Source organism: Triturus cristatus, chromosome 6, assembly GCF_964204655.1.
Source record: "Triturus cristatus chromosome 6, aTriCri1.1, whole genome shotgun sequence".
Classification (NCBI taxonomy): domain Eukaryota; kingdom Metazoa; phylum Chordata; class Amphibia; order Caudata; family Salamandridae; genus Triturus; species Triturus cristatus.
In genome coordinates this window covers 733,181,604-733,199,589 of record NC_140589.1, presented here as the reverse complement: position 1 = coordinate 733,199,589, position 17,986 = coordinate 733,181,604, and positions in this window count along the sequence as shown.

The window sequence follows — 17,986 nt, the reverse complement described above, 5'->3', positions numbered from 1 at the left end:
TTTAACCTGCAAAACTGTGAGATATTCATTATAATTACATAGGGGCTGATTACTATGGCGGAGAAACCGGCTGCTGGTTTCCCCGCCATCTTGAAGCACTTCTCTGCCTGCCATATTACGATGGCGGGCAGTGTGCTGGCTGACCCACAGTCTTATTAAGGGTCTTATTTAGAATTTGGCGGAAAAAAGGACATCAAAACACGGTTGCCTAACCATCACCTGTATCCTAAGTCCCATAGGCCATAAGGACCTTGTTGTAAATGGGATCGAACATCCATCACATTTGTGATTGAGTGAGCATTCCTCCAAACTCTGAAAAAGGCCTAAATTTTTTTTGAGAATTTGTTTAAGCAATCCAGGGGGGCACCTGTCCTCTCTGGGCTCTGGTTGACAGAGAGTAGTCATACTTAAGTTCACATGTGTTCATAATCATTTCCAATGCCACAAACAAAATAACATATCTACACATGTCACCTGCAAGAACTGTCTCTAGCACTGGCTTAACATTGTGTTTCTTTTTTGAAGTGCGTAGCAATCTACCAGGAGTTTCGATTGTAGAGTGGCATAAACGTGGACTAATAGTGGCATCCATGCAGTATGGATCCTTATTATTTGTAAAAAATAATAAATGATTCATCTCATTCTTATGGAGTTCTTTCATCTTGTTTAATGCTTCATCCACAGAAATTCTATGACCGTGAAAATCGCACACCACCTCTCCTTTATGAAAAATACGGTTCGTTATGACCGTCATTGTACCTTCTACATCAATGTAGGAGACTCCGCTCCACCGCTGGTGATGCACACACTACTGATTGTGCTTATCAACCATTTGTGATATGGCTTCTGCCATTGTCTTCCAGCTGTGAATAACATCTTATACTTCTGGGGCATTCTTCATCCATGTAATTTTTAAGAAAAACTTCAGCACCAGCTGTTCTGTTGGTTACCTTCATGGAAAATGTTCTGTGATTTAAAAAAACAAAACAAATTGAATAATGTTCTCTCAAATGTATATTTGTCAATGCATTTCAGCAAATCTGAATGTTCACTTAATCATGGTTTTCTCCTTTCTCATAAGCTGCTGCCTAATATGCCACTTATCATACACCTGCCGTTCATGAATTCCAGCGAGTGCAGTTTGATCTTTTTTGTTTGGTGGATTCCCATTCTGTGTTACTGGGAATTTGTTTTCAATGTGCATAAGCATGTCATGCCCATTTTCTGCAGAACCTTTGGGAATAGACTTCTTGTTCTGATGTGCCCTTTAAATATAAAACAAAATATTGAAATTATGGAACTAACAGATCACAGTAGTGCTGTGTGATAAAAAGGGAATTATTTTGATAGAGATCATCCACAGGTTTGGTTATTTTAGATTTGCAAAATGCAGGAAACCCTTTAAATGTTGGTAGCTGAATTCTGAAACAGCATCTTACAGAATATATGTGTAAATTAAAGAAAAAAAAGTAAAACATGATCTACAGAGTTTTCATACATTTTTGACATAGAAAATTGTATATGAAAAACAAAAGAGAACATATTACATTGCATACCTTTGATGTTGCTCATTAGGGAGGGCTGTAAAATGCACTGCAGGCTTTTGTTTCAAGTCTCTGTAAATGAAAACAAACAATATTAATGACTTATGATTGTTTGAAATAAAGGTCTAAATATAAGAATTATTGTTAATTAAAGTATAATGATGTGTATTGCAACTAGGTTTTCTAGAAGTCAGAGAGCAAAAACAATGATTTGTTTTCTCACCGTGGTATTTTTCCTGTAAGCTTATTTAGCAGTTTTGCTGCAGCACAGATGTTGTCCATTCTCATCATGCAGTAACGCTTTTTAGCAGTTGTTGTGGAATGTGCCATATGAATGAATGAATTAATGAATGTGGGTTTTATAGAGCGCGTAGTAACCCGGAAGCATCCCAGCGCTAAAAAAACAAGACAGCCGATTCAGAGGTGGTAACCATGGAGAAAGGGGATCAGGGGAAGAGGTGGGTTTTCAAGAGTTTTCTGAAGCAGAGATGACAGGATTCGCTCCTGAGTTTGGGAGGTAGGGCGTTCCACAGTCTAGCAGTGTTCACCGAGAATCGCCGACCTCCTGTGCGTGCCTTTTTTACTCTGTGCACTGTGATAAGATGCTCATGATCCGAGCGGAGAGGCCTATTGGCTTTGTAGGGCGTGACTAGGTTTTTGAGGATGGGGGGGCCCTTGTCCTGCAGAAGTTTGTGTGCCAGACAGAGGGATTTGAATTTTATCCTTTCTCTTATTGGGAGCCAGTGCAGGAGTTTCAAAGCTGGTTTGGCAGATGTTCTAGCCGGGGTGTTCGTGAGAAGCCGGGCTGCGGCGTTCTGAATTTGTTGTAGTTTGTTAAGGGTGGATTCGGGTGCTCCCAGGAAGATGGCGTTGTTATGATCCAGTCTGGAGAGGATCAGTCCTTGGATGAGCAACTTCCGGGAGGCTTGCGGGAGAAGGGGCAGAATTTTACGGATTGATCTGAGAAGGCCGAAGCAAATACCCGCATTTTTTTTAGCTTGAGTTTTAAAGGACAGGTCCTTTTCCATCCAGATCCCTAGACTCTTGATCTCCTCTTTGGGAGAGGGGGGCTCTCCCAGGCATGTGGGCCAGATGTTCAGGGGAAGGGTGGACCCTTTATGCCCAAGGAGCATGACCTCCGTCTTGGACCCATTGAGTTTTAGGGCTGATTCACTCATCCAGATGAAGATTTCAGAAAGGCAGGTGTGAAGATTGGACGGTCCTTGGTCAGGTTGGGATAGTGAGACGACCAATTGGGTGTCGTCGGCCTAGCTAATGATTTTTACTCCAAACGGGGCGACCACCTCCTCCAGTGGGGACATGTAGACATTAAATAAAGTTGGGCTAAGGGAGGAGCCCTGCGGTACTCCGCACTGGAGGGGAATCGCCGTGGAGCGGATGTTACTCTCCCAGACCTGGAAGGTACGGTTGTTTAGGAATGACGTGAGCTATGACAAAGCAGTTCCTACCACCCCAATGTCATTAAGTCGCTGGATGAGGACCTGGTGGTTAACAGTGTCGAAGGCCGCACTGAGGTCCAGGAGGATCACTGCCACTGATCCTCCTGCATCCAGAATGCATCTGGCCTCCTCCACCACAGCTAGGAGGGCGGTGTCCGTGCCCTGTCCAGGGCGAAATCCAGTCTGAGATTTCCGGAGAAGGTTGTTAGTCTCCAAGAAATGGGAGAGTTTTTTGTTAACTAATTTTTCCGTAATCTTGCTGATTCCGGGGAGAAGGGAGATTGGCCTGTAGTTGGCCAGGTCCGAAGGATCTAGGAGCGGTTTTTTGAGGAGGGGTTTAACGACGGCAGCCTTCCAGCCGGGAGGGACCGTTCCCTGACACATAGAGGAATTAATGAGGTCAGTTAGGGGAGTGGCGATTGTGGATGCCACCGTTTTTAGGATGCGAATGGGAACCGGATCGCTGGGAGAACCACTTTTTACTGTGGCCAGCGTTTTGAGAACTTCTTCTACTGTTACCGGACCAAATGTGTCCAGGAGAGTGTCTAGTTTGGCCGGCTGAGGATTTGAGTCTGTTCCAGACTTGTGTAGACCGTTAGCGTCTGTTCTTGGGATGACTTGAGGCAGTGTAGCGAGGATGTTGTGAATTTTTTCGTCAAAATATTTTGCCAGTTTATGGCATTTGTCCACAGAGGTGTCAAGAACTGGGGGAGGGTCAGGCACTTTGAGCAGCTCTTTCATAATGATGAAGGTTTCTCTAGCGGAGCTGGAGGACTTTTTGATTCTCTCATCAAAGAATTGGCTTTTGGTGTTACGCAAGGCAGTTTTATAAGTTCTCATGGAGGAGCGAAATGCGTCTTTTCTGGATTTAGTTCCGTCTTTCCTCCAGGAGCGCTCCAGTTTTTTGCATTCTTTCCGTAGTAGTTTTAGTTCTGAGGTGTACCAAGAGGCAGGGTTGGCTCTTTTGGCTAGTTTCAGGGTGCTTTTTTTAGGAAGAAGAGAATCGAGTGAGTGGGTGAGCCAGATTTTGAATTGCGTATCAGCGGTTGCTGGATCTAGTGCCGGGGGGGAAAAGACTGCGTAAGCCTGGCGGACCAGTCTTCAGTCGAGAGTTTAGACCAGGGTCTATCCGTGACCCGAGTTTTGAGGGGTTGAGGTGGCGGGGCGCTGGATTGCCAAGAGATGGGGACCAGGAAGTGGTCTGTCCACGGGAGTGGGAGGGGGGGTGTGGTTTTAAGGTCGTTGATGTTGGTGAAAATAGGATCAAGAAGGTGACCTTTGTCATGCGTAGCCTCTGAGTTCACTAGTCTTAAATCGTATGAAGTGAGGTCAAGTAGGAGATCAGACACTGTCAAATCCTGGGGGTCTCGAAAGTTGAGATTGAGATCTCCCAAGATTATGAAGTTGGGGGATCAAGTTGCCATTGAAGTGACGGTTTCTATAAGGGCGCTGGAGAACTTGGTCGGGACCCCAGGTGGGCGGTATATGAGTAAGCCGGATAGGGAGACTGTGGGTGAGATTTGTAAAGCGAAATGGCAGCTCTCGCAGTCTTCGATGGTCCCATTTTTTGCTCTGCAAACGAACTGCTCCCTATATATTATTGCAAGGCCACCTCCTCTGCCGTGGGGTCTGTTCTGAGAATAGATTAGGTAGCCTTGGGGAAGGGTGCTGACTATGTCGGATTCTGAGTTGGGGGTTAGCCATGTTTCCGTAAGGAACAGAATGTCAATCGTATGGTCCTGTATAAGGAGGTTTATCTCTAGGGAATGTTTCGGGAGAGACCTGCAGTTCAGGAGGGCCAGTTGCAGGGCATGACGTCCCACCGTGGTGTGGGCTGGGTTACATAGATCGCAGTTGATAAAGGTTTTCTCCCCTTTATAGGTGTAGATACAGTTTGCGTTTTTCATGGGATTGAGTGAGAGGAGGTTTCCTTGGGTGTAGCTATAGCGATCGCTGGTGGGTTTGGGCATAGAGTCTGGGCCTAGGGCCGGCTGGGCCCGGACGGGCACAGACGGGCCTACCTTTGGCACGCCATCGGTGTGCTGCCGGCGCGCCCACTGCGCGCGTCCGCTGCGCTTCCGGTTGAGGCACATTTTGTATAGGTTGGAGGGGGCGTGGCCTCTGAAGGTGGGAGTGGCCTCACTTCCCTCTAATGGCAGGCACAAGATTTGCCAATGCGCCGCGGCAGCGTTCAAGTCGGCTGCGCGGTGCGAGTTTGGTGATGAAGGAGGGGGGGGGGGAGTGCTCAAGATCAGGTGAGTTCACACAATTAAAACAGTTTAAAATTTCTGTGCTAAGGTTATTTTCAGCGAGTGTCTCCCGGCTTCCGCCTCAGGAGCTGTCAAGGCTAATGCATGCAGAGGAGCGGCGCGACTTATATAGCGAGGGAGGGAGGGGGCGTGGCCTCTGAAGGTGGGCGTGGCCTCACTTCCCTCTAATGGCGGCTACAAGATTTCCCAAACCGCCGCGGCAGCGTTCAATATAATCAGCAACAAGGCTCTTTTCTGCATCAGAGCAGTCTCTTTTCTTGCTGTCTCATGTACACGTCTCGCTTGCTGGCTTGCGATCGATGGGACATTGTATCTGTAAGGGTTATTTACATGTGACACCTGTTCGACATACTATGAATATTTATTTAAAGGTTTTATATGGCTCATGAGCTGATACCATTCTCACCAGAAGTAATACTAAAGTCATCCATTTGGATGCCAAATAAACCCTTGTACATAATAAACTTGTAGACAAACAGCCATTAGGAATATGTGAACTCAAAAGTGTACAGCAATCACTGCAATAATAGCTTTCATGAAATCGGTGGAGATCATTAGAGCGATTTATATATTGCTCCCCCAGTGGATGATATAAAAAATGGATCAATTGTTGAAGCAGTCTTCCTTTTCCTTAACATCTCAGGTCTGAGCATGGTGAAATATTGCTCAAACCACTGCAGGTAAAGAGAAACTAATATGAATTCATATTGAAAATGCATCTGTATTCACACTCTGATATATTTTAAAGGTCAATACAAACTATACTGTCTATACACTAAATGAATGCCACTCACATAAGCAGTTTTAAAGCAAACATGTACAGGGATGTGAAGATTATATCTAACATAGTAGTGCTGACTATGTGACTATCTTGTTGTAAACAGTTTCCTCTTCACTGAATACCTGTTCTTCACAACGTTATGCAATCTGCTGAGCTGCAGTCTTGTGTTCTTTGACTGCAACAATTGCAAAGGAGATTCCCTCCTCATCGTGGTATGATCTTCGCTCTTCCAATTCTTTAACCTGCAAAACTGTGAGATATTCATTATAATTACAGGGGCTGATTACGATGGCGGGGAAACCGGCTGCTGGTTTCCCCGCCATCGTGAAGCACTTCTCTGCCTGCCATATTATGATGGCGGGCAGTGTGCTGGCTGACCCAAAGTCTTATTAAGGGTCATATTTAGAATTTGGCGGAAAAAAGGACATCGAAACACGGTTGCCTAACCATCATCTGTATCCTAAGTCCCATAGGCCATAAGGACCTTGTTGTAAATGGGATAGAACATCCATCACATTTGTGATTGAGTGAGCATTCCTCCAAACTCTGAAAAAGGCCTAAATCTATTTCGAGAATTTGTTTAAGCAATCCAGGGGGGCACCTGTCCTCTCTGGGCTCTGGTTGACAGAGTAGTCATACTTAAGTTCAGATTTCTTCATAATCATTTCCAATGCCACAAACAAAATAACATATCTACACATGTCACCTGCAAGAACTGTCTCTAGCACTGGTTTAACATTGTGTTTCTTTTTTGAAGTAAGTAGCAATCTACCAGGAGTTTCGATTGTAGAGTGGCATAAACGTGGACTAATGGTGGCATCCATGCAGTATGGATCCTTATTATTTGTAAAAAATAATAAGTGATTCATCTCATTCTTATGGAGTTCTTTTATCTTGTTTAGTACTACATCCACAGAAATTATATGGCCGTGAAAATCGCACACCACCTCTCCTTTATGAAAAATACGGTTCGTTATGACCGTCATTGTACCTTCTACATCAATGACAGAGACTCCACTCCACCGCTGGTGATGCACACACTACTGATTGTGCTTATCAACCATTTGTGATATGGCTTCTGCCATTGGCTTCCAGCTGTGAATAACATCTTATACTTCTGGGGCATTCTTCATCCATGTCATTTTTGAGAAAAACTTCAGCACCAGGTTTTCTGTTGGTTACCTTCATGGAAAATGTTCTGTTATTTAAACAAACAAAACAAATTGAATAATGCTCTCTCAAATGTATACTTGTCAATACATTTCAGCAAATCTGAATGTTCACTTAATCATGCTTTTCTCCTTTCTCATAAGCTGCTGCCTAATATGCCACTTATCATACACCTGCCGTTCATGAATTCCAGCGAGTGCAGTTTGATCTTTTTTGTTTGGTGGATTCCCATTCTGTGTTACTGGGAATTTGTTTTCAATGTGCATAAGCATGTCATGCCCATTTTCTGCAGAACCTTTGGGAATAGACTTCCTGTTCTGATGTGCCCTTTAAATATAAAACAAAATATTGAAATTATGGCACTAACAGATCACAGTAGTGCTGTGTGATAAAAAGGGAATGATTTTGATAGAGATCATTCACAGGTTTGGTTATTTTAGATTTGCAAAATGCAGGAAACCCTTTTAAATGTTGGTAGCTGAATTCTGAAACAACATCTTACAGAATATATGTGTAAATTAAAGAAAAAAAAGTAAAACATGTTCTACAGAGTTTTCATACATTTTTGACATAGAAAATTATATATGAAAAACAAAAGAGAACATATTACATTGCATACCTTTGCTGTTGCTCATTAGGGAGGGCTGCAAAATGCACTGCAGGCTTTTGTTTCAAGTCTCTGTAGATGAAAACACACAATATTAATGACTTAAGATTGTTTGAAATAAAGGTCTAAATATAACAATTATTGTTAATTAAAGTAAAATGATATGTGTATTGCAACTAGGTTTTCTAGAAGTCAGAGAGAGCAAAACAATGATTGTTTTCTCACCGTGGTATTTTCCCGGTGAGCTTATTTAGCAGTTTTGCTGCAGCACAGATGTTGTCCATTCTCATCATGCAGTAACGCTTTTTAGCAGTTGTTGTGGAATGTGCCATATAATGGGCAACAAGGCTCTTTTCTGCATCAGAGCAGTCTCTTTTTCTTGCTGTCTCATGTACACGCCTCGCTTGCTGGCTTGTGATCGATGGGACATTGTATCTGTAAGAATTATTTACATGTGACACCTGTTCGACATACTATAAATATATTTATTTAAAGGTTTTATATGGCTCATGAGCTGATACCATTCTCACCAGAAGTAATACTAAAGTCATCCATTTGGATGCCAAATAAACCCCTGTACATAATAAACTTGTAGACAAACAGCCATTAGGAATATGTGAACTCAAAAGTGTACAGCCATCACTGCAATAATACCTTTCATGAAATCGGTGGAGATCATTAGAGCGATTTATATATTGCTCCCCCAGTGGATGATATAAAAAATGGATCAATTGTTGAAGCAGTCTTCCTTTTCCTTAACATCTCAGGTCTGATCATGGTGAAATATTGCTCAAACCACTGCAGGTAAAGAGAAACTAATATGAATTCATATTGAAAATGCATCTGTATTCACAAGCGGTTATATTTTAAAGGTCAATACAAACTATACTGTCTATACACTAAATGAATGCCACTCACATAAGCAGTTTTAAAGCAAACCTGTACAGGGATGTGAAGATTGTATCTAACATAGTAGTGCTGGCTATGTGACTATCTTGTTATAAACAGTTTCCTCTTCACTGAATACCTGTTCTTCACAACTTAAAAAATATTATGCAATGTGCTGAGCTGCAGTCTTGTGTTCTTTGACTGCAACAATTGCAAAGGAGATTCCCTCCTCATCGTGGTATGATCTTCGCTCTTCCAATTCTTTAACCTGCAAAACTGTGAGATATTCATTAGAATTACATAGGGGCTGATTACGATGGCGGAGAAACCGGCTGCTGGTTTCCCCGCCATCGTGAAGCACTTCTCTGCCTGCCATATAACGATGGCGGGCAGTGTGCTTGCTGACCCAAAGTCTTATTAAGGGTCTTATTTAGAATTTGGCGGAAAAAAGGACATCAAAACACGGTTGCCTAACCATCATCTGTATCCTAAGTCCCATAGGCCATAAGGACCTTGTTGTAAATGGGATAGAACATCCATCACATTTGTGATTGAGTGAGCATTCCTCCAAACTCTGAAAAAGGCCTAAATCTATTTTGAGAATTTGTTTAAGCAATCCAGGGGGGCACCTGTCCTCTCTGGGCTCTGGTTGACAGAGAGTAGTCATACTTAAGTTCACATTTGTTCATAATTGTTTCCAATGCCACAAATAAAATAACATATCTACACATGTCACCTGCAAGAACTGTCTCTAGCACTGGCTTAACATTGTGTTTCTTTTTTGAAGTGCGTAGCAATCTACCAGGAGTTTTGATTGTAGAGTGGCATAAACGTGGACTAATGGTGGCATCCATGCAGTATGGATCCTTATTATTTGTAAAAAATAATAAGTGATTTATCTCATTCTTATGGAGTTCTTTTATCTTGTTTAGTACTTCATCCACAGAAATTATATGGCCGTGAAAATCGCAAACCACCTCTCCTTTATGAAAAATACGGTTCGTTATGACCGTCATTGTACCTTCTACATCAATGACAGAGACTCCACTCCACCGCTGGTGATGCACACACTACTGATTGTGCTTATCAACCATTTGTGATATGGCTTCTGCCATTGTCTTCCAGCTGTGAATAACATCTTATACTTCTGGGGCATTCTTCATCCTTGTCCTTTTTGAGAAAAACTTCAGGACCAGCTTTTCTGTTGGGTACCTTCATGGAAAATGTTCTGTGATTTAAACAAACAAAACAATTTGAATATGCTCTCTAAAATGAATATTTGTCAATACATTTCAGCAAATCTGAATATTCACTTAATCATGGTTTTCTCCTTTCTCATAACCTGCTGCCTAATATGCCACTTATCATACACCTGCCGTTCATGAATTCCAGCGAGTGCAGTTTGATCTTTTTTGTTTGGTGGATTCCCATTCTGTGTTACTGGGAATTTGTTTTCAATGTGCATAAGCATGTCATGCCCATTTTCTGCAGAACCTTTGGGAATAGACTTCTTGTTCTGATGTGCCCTTTAAATATAAAACAAAATATTGAAATTATGGCACTAACAGATCACAGTAGTGCTGTGTGATAAAAAGGGAATTATTTTGATGTGAAGATTGTATCTAACATAGTAGTGCTGGCTATGTGACTATCTTGTTATAACCAGTTTCCTCTTCACTGAATACCTGTTCTTCATGACTTAAAAAAAATTATGCAATCTGCTGAGCTGCAGTCTTGTGTTCTTTGACTGCAACAATTGCAAAGTAGATTCCCTCCTCATCGTGGTATGATCTTCGCTCTTCCCATTCTTTAACCTGCAAAATTGTGAGATATTTATTATAATTACATAGGGGCTGATTAGGATGGCGGAGAAACCGGCTGACGGTTTCTCCACCATCCTGAAGCACTTCTCAGCCTGCCATATTACGATGGCGGGCAGCGTGCTGGCGGACCCAAAGTCTGCCCTCCATGGGTCCACCACAGGCAATCGTTACGATTGCCTGGCAGACCCACCAAGCATGTCTAAAATGGTGGCGGTGCCTAGCAGGCACCGTCCGCCAGATTAGGATGCTGCATCCCCGCCAGCATGTGTATGGTGGTTCAACCGCCATTCACAGGCTGCCAACGATGTACTTTGTGGGCACGTAGCCGGCCTCTCTTTGGCAGGGGCACTCAAGTTTTGTACTGGGGTGCCTGCCACATAGTGCAGGGAAATGCAAAACTTGCATTTTTACCATTGCGGCCTGTGCTACAGCCAGCAGCACCCTCCGCAATAGCAAAAATGCACAATGTGACCGCCACAGTGGCGGTCACATTGTAATTCCATGTGCGGGACCTCCGCCATATAGTCGGGCCGTCCCAAGCACCGGGACGATAGCGGACGGACTTTAGCCATCGTAATCAGCCCCATAGTAAGTGTCAGAGAGGAATTGTGATTCTGCATTTAAAGGAAATGTTATTGTTTATTTTTATCTGACGGCTATTGTACTTAACAAATCATAAACTGTTACCTTCTGTGTGTCACTTCTTTAGAAATGCCTCTACTTATTTTTTCTGCATATCCTTCATTACGCAGAGAAAATGTTGAATGGCTGTATATAGGTCATTTTCACGCTCTCGAATCTGTAGCAACAATAAGATAATGGACGAAACGCTTTTGATTTTTCATATAGTTTACAAATGTCTGCTGGGCCAAGCCTGTTGATTTTAGGAGATTGGAAAACTCACGTGTCCGAGGGTTGTCCTTAATGAAATTCGTCGTTGGTGCTTCAGGATTGTAGAAAAATAAGAATTTTGCTACATTTTCCAGCTTCAATGAAAACAAATACAGATAACTGTTATTAAATAATTTGCTGAAAATTTTGATTAGCAGTAGTGGCAGTAAAAACTGCTTTAGTAGTAAAAGCCTTTTTGCTTTACCTCTTGCTTGAAGTTGCAGGTGGAGAGATCCTCTTTCAAATGGTTGCGGAAGCCAACGATGAGTTTACAATCCAAAGAATGCTTCCTTGTAGAGTCCAATGTCATTAACCTTCTTGCGTATGGATGTCTGCCATGATTTTCCCCTTGGATTGTTGAATTGAATGGTGAAATGTTTTAGAAGACAAACAGTTTGACAATAAATAGTTAACCGAGATGCATGTGATGAAACGGATTGTGGTTATTTAAACTTACGGTTGATATAATTCAGATTCTTTATAATCTCCTTCTTCTTCTTCCTCTTCTCTTTGAAGTTCAGTATCCATTTCTTCTTCTGATGTCACAGGAAGTCTGAAAAGGAAGGGTTATTTGAGCCTTAAAAATGGAGTGGACAAATACAAGAGGTAATAAAAACATAGGTTTCCTTACGAGGTTGCAACAATATGCATGGATAGAAAAGAGACCCTCCCAAGAATTAAAATCATCTGTTAGGGAAATAGAGGAAATATAACAATTGATAATGTTTAAAGAGTTAACAATTATAGCAAACTAACAATAATGACCACAACATTGTTTACTTACACAACAACTGGATCAACAGGCTTTCCAAAAATGTAACAACCATTTGTTTTCAACATTTTGATAACCGTTTTCAGGACCTCTTCAATGATAAGAAGCTTGAGATTATCATAATTGTAGATCCTTCCCTACGCAAGATGGTCAATTATGGATGATATCGCTTTTTTGACTGTTATAATCTCTTCAGGAGTGCTTCCCTTCATGCAGACTCTGGACAAGTGAAGTGGCAACTGTACACTGTCAAAAGTCAAAGTCAAAAGATACTTTATTCGACAGCTAAGAGTCATAAAAGCACAGTTCATTGCAAGACATTTTTACTTAAAATCTTAAAAAACATTAAAAAAGTATATTCTAAAGATACTATATGAAGAACAGATAAAAAGGTATCCCAATTTACAAGTTCATCAAACATCTATAGATATACAAACAAAGCAGCAATATAAGGTACAAACATACAATGAATAAATGACCAGAATATATTGAATCTATCTCGTGAAATACACATTAAGTAACCGAACACACTGACTCTGGAGCCGACAAGCTTTTCCTGTATCTAATGGCCGATATTAAAAAGCTTGCAACCCCCAGGCAAACTGTGGGAGAAAATAGCATTTGAAGATAGATCAAAGCCGGCCTCACTTGAACAAACTGTCGATCTTTAAACAGTGGTAAAATGTGAGACCTGCGCTGAGGGTCGTAAAAAGTGCAAAAAAAACATAAAATGTAATGTGTCCTGGTCTGAGAAATTGTCTCAGTGGCAGGGTTTGAGCGAATCAGGCTACGAGTAGCCTTGGGGAAATGCCAAGAGCCAAGGGACCAGATTCAGACAAAATCTAGTCAATACAAAGAGATGATATGCTTTGTTAACATAAGTTAAATAAGTCTGCATCTGTGGACACATACTCAATATAACAAAACTCCTCACAGACGGTTTTACTACTTCTGCCTCCTCCCTAAGCATCTGGCGCTTGTCCAAAAACTGCTTTTTAAAAGCTCTGATAGCAGTTTTGCTCAATACCCCTGGGTTCAGGAACAGATCCAGGTGGCCAAGCCATCCGGTCTGATCTTTTTTGTATTTCAACCAGGGGATGCGCAAGGCCCCATCCAGACTAGAGCAGTCGCCAATTATGAGCTGGTCCATGTTTGGCGCTGGGGACGCCCAGGTTCTGAGCCAGCGCAGCAATGGTGCAACCACAATCTCGTTTGAGATATATCCAGCTCCCAGTTCTTCGTGCATGTTAAACACGGGTGTTGCGATGGGTACCGCAAGGAGTTTCCGCATATAGTTATTCTCAGCTACCTGGATCCCCTTCGCATCCTTATACCCCCAAATGTCACTCCCGTACGTAGCCATCGGGATGCATTTTGCGTTAAAGATCTTTAATAGAGCAGGGAGTGCTTTAGACCCTAATCTTTTTTGCAAAATTAAAAGTGGCTCCCGCAGCTCTGGCCAGAGTGTTCCTTTTAAGTAGGATTTGCGGACCCCAGGATCTGTCAAAAACAACCCCTAGATAAGGAAACGTGGGCACCTTAGTCAGTTCTGCCCCTTTACAATAAAATTTGGCCTTAGCCTCCTTTCCTGAACCTATAGTCATACTGTGCGATTTTTTATAGTTCATAGTTAGATCCAATGACTCCATAAAGCTTATAAAACAGTTTAAAAGACGTCGTAGCCCCAATGCAGTTCTGGCCAGCAGAACTGCATCATCTGCATACAGAAGTGCAGGTATCATTTTTGAGCCAGCTCTGGGGATGTCTTCACAACAAGCTGTTAGGGTTTCTCCCAATCTATTAATGTAAAGTGTGAACAGCAGAGTTGCCAGAATGCACCCCTGCCTGACCCTCTTTTTACTTCCCAGGAGTTAGTCAAGCTACCATCTGTGTTGTACCTTACAGCTGCTATGGTGTTTTCATGGGCAGTGTGCAAAAAGGACACTAACTCTGCATCTATCCCTAGATCACGTAACACTAACCACAGCTTAGACCTGTTGACATAGTCAAAAGCTGAGGTTAGGTCCATGAAGGCCAGATGTAAGGGTCCTCTCTTGGCAATGGTGTACTTTCCAATAAGTAGATGCAGGTTTAGGCGCTGGTCCAAGGTTCCTTTCCCCTACCTAAAACCATACTGCAGGTCAGAGATGATATTGGCCTGATCGAGATATCCTATAAGTCGATCCAGAATTACTTTCCCCAATATTTTTGCCACGGAGTCTAAAAGAGAAATTGTTCTATAGCAGGCGGGATCGCCCCCAGCTCCTTTTTTAAATATAGGGATGATAACCGCCTTAGCCCATGATGAGGGAAAATCCGTAGAGCATGCTGCATTAAAAACATGGGTTAAATCTTGGCCCAAACATTTGGATCAGCTTTATAAAGGTCAGCGGGTACCCCATCTGGTCCAGGCCCCTTGCCTGCTGAGGTTGAAGCAATGGCTTTTTGAACCTCATCTATGTTAAAATTAAGGGGTTTACTAGGTAGGCCGGGAACTGATTGTCCTGCGGCAGATTCCAAGTTTGTATCGCTATAGATGTTACTAAAATACTGGACCCAGAGTTCAGCTGGTATTGTGCAATCATTTCTGAAATTAGGTGTATCTGAGAAGTAAGGGCTATTAACCACCGACCAAAATCTAGTGCTGTCGACCAAAACGCTGGCTTTAGTTAGTGCTTCCCAGGCCTGTTCCCTTATCTGTTTCTTCCTTGCCTGGATTGCAAGTTTATAGACCTTCCTACAATACCTAATCAATATAGCGTCCCTTGGCTTTTGCATCAGGGCCTGTTTTAGTTCCTTATGAGTAACTGAACACATTTTGTCAAATCACCTTTTAATTTGTGGAGAACTGGTTCTAGAATTAGAGGTTAGGTCAGTTGCCACCTGCTTAATAATGCTATCAAAAGCTTCAAGAGTGTCATTGTCTTGTGAAGCAGGGTCCATACACACTTGGAACTCCGGTGCACAGGTTGAATATAGATTATCTAAGAAGCTCACCGGTGTGATCCTTTCCCACTTCAGTCTCCTAGCTTGATGTTTGGTGCTGATATTTTCGTTAGCAATTTGACTTGTGGCCCTCCCCTCAAATGCGGCCAAAAGGGAGGCATCCAATATTAAGGGATTATGGTCACTGAGGCAATTCCACATAACACTTAGGTTTTTGGCAACTGGTGCTAGTGATACAGATATCATAATGAAGTCAATGACACTAGAACTACCACTGCCTACATAGGTGGGGACCAGCGCTGTAGGATCTGATTGCTGTAGACATAACAAATTATGGTCTGAAAGAACACTTTCTAAATAAATGCCCGATGGTGTGTGCTCAAAATGATTAGACAGATCATCATGCCCGTTGTCCTTCTCCATTGTGGGGATACAATTGAGGCTGCACTGATGGATGTTAAAGTCTCCAAGAATTAATGTATCATGGTAAGCTTGAGTTCCTTCCCCATAGCTTTCTAATAAGCCCTCCATTGCTAAGAGATGTTCTGTCTCATGTGATTTAGTGTGCGAATTATAAAAATTGACCACTAACAGAGTGGGGAAAATCTTGCGTGACAATGCCACTGCTAACACATTGGGTGAGCGACAATAAATCAATTTTGCTTGATAAGAAAGTTTTAATGAGAACATTAAAAGTAGATCCCTCTGGCTCTTCCCATGTTTGAGGGGACAACATATTTACAAAACGTAGTAAAACCATCTAGGTAAAAACAGTTTTCAGGTTTCCATGTTAGTGTAAAGCAATAATATGATGTATTCTAAGAAACTGTTCCCAAGCAATGTTACCCTGTTTAGACCTAAGGCCTGCAATGTTCCAGGACAATACTTTCACGGAAGGATCTACAGAATTAACCGGGATAGAAATGGATGTAGATACATTATTCAGCAGTGATAGAGGGGGAGGTGTGGGCGCAAAAACACATGGATTAGTGGAGGTGTTTAATAGTGGTTGCTTGCTGGGGTATTTATAACCACAGGAGATAGTCAGTCATTTTCATCAAGACTCGACTGGCAATCTAGAGGTAAGAAGCAGTTAGTCAAAATTAACCCCGAGTTCGCATTTCTTTGTTGATAGGGCTTCACTGGCTTGAATGGAAACTGCCAATCTGAATTTCTCAGGGGTGGTTTAGGGGGATAAAAAGATAATAGAGAGGCTATTCTAATTCGGGACTTGGTACCATCCGTAACTTGACAGCTTACCATTGTTCTTGCCTGTATAGGATTCTTAAAATTGACAATAATACAGTCTCCCTCCACAGTTTCCATAGTCCCATAACCTACCCACCCCATCCTTCTGCCCATAATTATGTCAGCAGTGAACAGTGGGCCATTTTCCACATTGTTATTGCACCAATGAGCCGTCTTATACATAAGATCCAAAGTTGTTTCCTTGACACCAGGAGTAAGTGTGGGCACCCCTGTTAAGATGTCAACTAGAGGCGCTGATTTGGGGGAAGGTCGATGGTAATAACATTTATGGCTATGGCCGTGTTTGGGACTGAGGAGGGATGTGTGGGTGATGGGCTCACCTTAGTTTTTACCTGACCTTCCGTCTGGGCCGTGGACGAAACAGTGGAGGGCTCCCCAGTACTAATTAGAGATGGTGCAGTATTATCTTGGGAGCTATTCATCTGCGGCACTTGGATCACACCACCAGACAGGTGTCCCCTCCCCCCCCCCCCCCCTCACCCTTGTTTTTATGCAGAAGGGCATGGTTTCTACATGGAGATAAGAGTTAAATCTCAATTCATCCAATTTTGAAAATATGGGCGCCAACAAGTCCTTAGTCAAAGACCCCAGCTTAGTAGTAAGATTGTCCAGCAACAGTTCAATATTACATTCACAGGTGCAAACAACTGAGTTTGAGGCTGCTGTAATTTCCTCAAAGTTCCTCTGCCGCCTTTTCCCTTTCGTTTGGGAGGTGGACTACCCATCTTCACCCAAAATCGAAGCTGCAACGGAAGTGCAGCTCAGTGCTCCCTCTTCCTCGCATGGACCTGCTATCAATGGTATTCCGGACATTGGCAGGGATATCATTCCTGCCGTGTCTCCAGTGATAGTCAGCCTTTCATCCTCCCTCGCTGATGCCAGCGCTAATTTCTCAGATTCCAATTACAGCCTTTATTCGGTTAGGACTATTTCCTTTGTAATAACATTAGCAGCTTTCGTCAGAAAGGAATCTATAGTCCCACTTGAGCCAAATGAATTAGACTCTGCGAGCCCCCCTGACCATTAGGTAGCTTCCTTTTGCTCATGGCTAATCAATAAAAAAACATTTTATAATATAAAATCCTACTTACCAATGAGCTGATCTTCAAATGTCTGAGTTTGCAAAAGAGGGGGGGAAACATGTTACTACAGAAAAGACGCTCAGATGTATATGAAGCAAGGTTAATTGACAAAAATGAAGGCGTAGAACCAACAGGTGAGGGAAATATGCACTGTACCTTGGTTATGTGATTATGAAATCCATCTGGTCAGGAGATGTTCCCATACAGCTGTATCCGTTTAAGATGAATCAAGGGGACTCAGACGGGCACAGACGGGCCTGCCCTTGGCCCGGGCTTGGCCCGGGCACGCCCGCGCCCGCTTAAGTGCGCCTGCTGATGCAGAGAAAGCGCGCTGGTGCCTCCTGGTGCCAGGGCTGCTGGAACTTGTGGTCCGGTCCCCCCTGGCGGTGCTGAAAAGTGCACTGTGCTTTCCTGTAGGGTGTAACAACTCCTGAGGGGCTCCTGCCTTGTTGGGAGTGTTGAAAGTGCGCTGTGGGTAGAGAA